Source organism: Antrostomus carolinensis, unplaced genomic scaffold, assembly GCF_000700745.2.
Source record: "Antrostomus carolinensis isolate BGI_N321 unplaced genomic scaffold, ASM70074v2 scaffold9484, whole genome shotgun sequence".
Taxonomy (NCBI): Eukaryota; Metazoa; Chordata; class Aves; order Caprimulgiformes; family Caprimulgidae; genus Antrostomus; species Antrostomus carolinensis.
This window is the reverse complement of record NW_010312863.1, coordinates 8,080-10,477: the sequence shown is the minus strand read 5'-3', so window position 1 is coordinate 10,477 and position 2,398 is coordinate 8,080. Positions and strand designations below refer to the sequence as shown.

General features: G+C 45.7%; 1 protein-coding gene across 1 annotated transcript in view; it reads right to left on the bottom strand.

Annotated features, from left to right (window-relative positions):
- The window catches only part of JARID2 (jumonji and AT-rich interaction domain containing 2), a 68,304-nt gene extending 66,441 nt beyond the window's left edge, over positions 1-1,863 (bottom strand). The window contains exon 1 of the mRNA XM_010167149.2: positions 1,696-1,863. The gene's annotated coding sequence lies outside the window, so the exon portion shown is untranslated. The remainder of the gene's footprint in view (positions 1-1,695) is intronic.
- Between the last annotated feature and the right edge of the window lie 535 nt (positions 1,864-2,398).

Genomic DNA, 2,398 nt, shown 5'->3' with positions numbered 1-2,398 from the left:
GCTCTGGGTGGTGTTGACCAGTCCTGCTTGCAGATGAAACAGAGACCTCAGAATTGGAAAGGAGAACTCAAAAACGAGCTTTGAAGGACTCAATCCATTAGGTAAAACTTTTGCAGATGAGCCCTATCTGTAAAAAATGCAGCAAGTAGCGGGACAAAACAACAGCAAGAGGTATCGTTCCAGCACATCAAGGATGGAGGAGTGACTAGGTAAGGGGACAGGTGGGTCAACTGTCGAAAGAGAAACATACCACGAGAGCTAACACAAAAATTGGGAGATTAAACTGAAAGAATCATAGAATCATAGAATGTTATGAGCTGGAAGGAACCCACAAGGATCATGGAGTCCAACTCCTGTCCCTGCACAGGACAAGCCCAACATTCAGACCATGTCCCTGAGGGCACATGTTGGCCAAATGCTGCTGGAATCTTGTCAGGCTTGGTGCCATGAGCACCTCCCCGGGGAGCCTGTTCCAGTGCTCCACCACCCTCTGCCTGAAGATCCTTTTCCTCATGGCCAACCTCAACCTCCCCTTGCACATCTTCTTGCCATTTCCCTTGGTCCTATTGTTGGTGACCAGAGAGAAGAGATCAGCGCCTGCCCCTCCTCTTCCCCTTGGGAGGAAGTTCTAGACTGTGATGAGATCTCCTCTCAGTCTCCTCTTCTCCAGGCTGAACAAACCAAGCCTCTCCTCGTACAGCTTCTCCTCTAAGCCCTTCACCAATTTAGTGGCCTCCTCTGGACACTCTCCAGGAGCTTTAGATCCCTTTTTATCCTGTGCCGCCCAAAACTGCCCCCAGTGCTGGAGGTGAGGCCGCACCAGTACAGGGGGGTCAACTGCCAAAAGAGAAACGTACCACGAGAGCCAACACCACAACTGGGAGATTAAACTGAAAGATGCTATCTTCAGTACATGATTTGGGACACAGGGCCATGGAAAGTCCCAAGAAAAATGACCACTCCTGTTAAAGAAAGTCTCCTTCTTTAGCCTAATCTGGGCAGCCAGCTGTACCTCACGTTAAGGTTCCCCAGGTCTGATGTGCAGGCTTGCAGGCACACACCAGTGATCCCAGTCACACACCATACAGCTCCAGCCAGGCTCAGGTACCTGCTGCTGTGAGACAACTCAGGTATCTCACTGTACAACTTCAGTCTGCACGTGGGATGCAGAGTGGAGGAGCTCACCTGTTTTAATTATCACCATGGGAACAATCCAGCTCCTGGGGCAGCTAAGAACAACGGTAACCCCTCCACCTCCCGGCAGATGAAAAGCCTCACTCAGATTGAACAATAAAGGACCGTGAGTAGGTAGAGAAGGGGAATTTCCAACCAGATTTCTCCTCTTGCAGGAACAAGTACTCAGGCAAGTTGAGCACTTCTTCAGTTTATAGTCAGACAACACTAAGGGAGGATGGGGAGGACTTGAGAGAGCTAAACAAAAACCCATTCAAGATAACAGAGTGCTAAGCATAAAAGAAATTTCCCTTTCCACTATTACCAGTCTTATTTTATGGTCTTTACAACCATGAACTCAAATGCTCCTGCTGCAGATACAGGCAAATTGCTGAGAGTTTAAGCGCCCGCAGTATATTCAGGTGTAGCACCAGGACATTAATCTGGCTGCTACTCCATGTGCAGTGCTATGGCTCGTTCTCTGAATGAGACTGTCCCCCCAGGCTGCTGCGAGATTCCTACCTCGAAGACAGAGGAAAGTGAGGAAATCTTCTGTCTTGGGCTTCCTTTTGGAGAGGTCAGAAATCTGAGTGGCGGGAGGGGGTAACAACGGCTCCACTATCTTTATAGGAGTTGTGCTGGGACTGTTTGGCTGGGACTGAGCAAACTTCCTTTGTGCTTGCAGCCTTGGCCTGTGGAAACAAGAGCACATCAGAAGCACGTTAGGTAGAACTTGCAGGAGAGATGAGATGTCATGACATAAAAATTCACTGTTAAGAAAAAAAAAAGAGGAGACAAAGACAGAGATCTGGATCCATCTCCCACCAATATCGTACCCCTACCTGGGGCAATTGCGAATACAGGATTTTATTTGCTTTACCCTTTGGTACATTCTGTGACAGTTTGGAAAACCAGAAAGGGAACATCTTGACTAAAAATCTGTGACTGCTATTTCATATGTTCGGAATATTTTCTTGCACATCATAGAATTATAGTTTACCATTCATTTATTTGGAAATTAAATCTGTAGTTTGCACCATGAAAAAGTCTTTTTTCTTTTTAAGTGTTAGTGTTCTTTGCTTCTTGTTTTTAATTAATTTACAAATGATATTTATTTTAGCCCCATTTTAATTTATTCCAATCTGCTAGAATCTTATTTACATGGTAAAATGATATATTAATAGATAAGGTATCTATGTTAATGCCCAGTTCTACAAAAACAAGT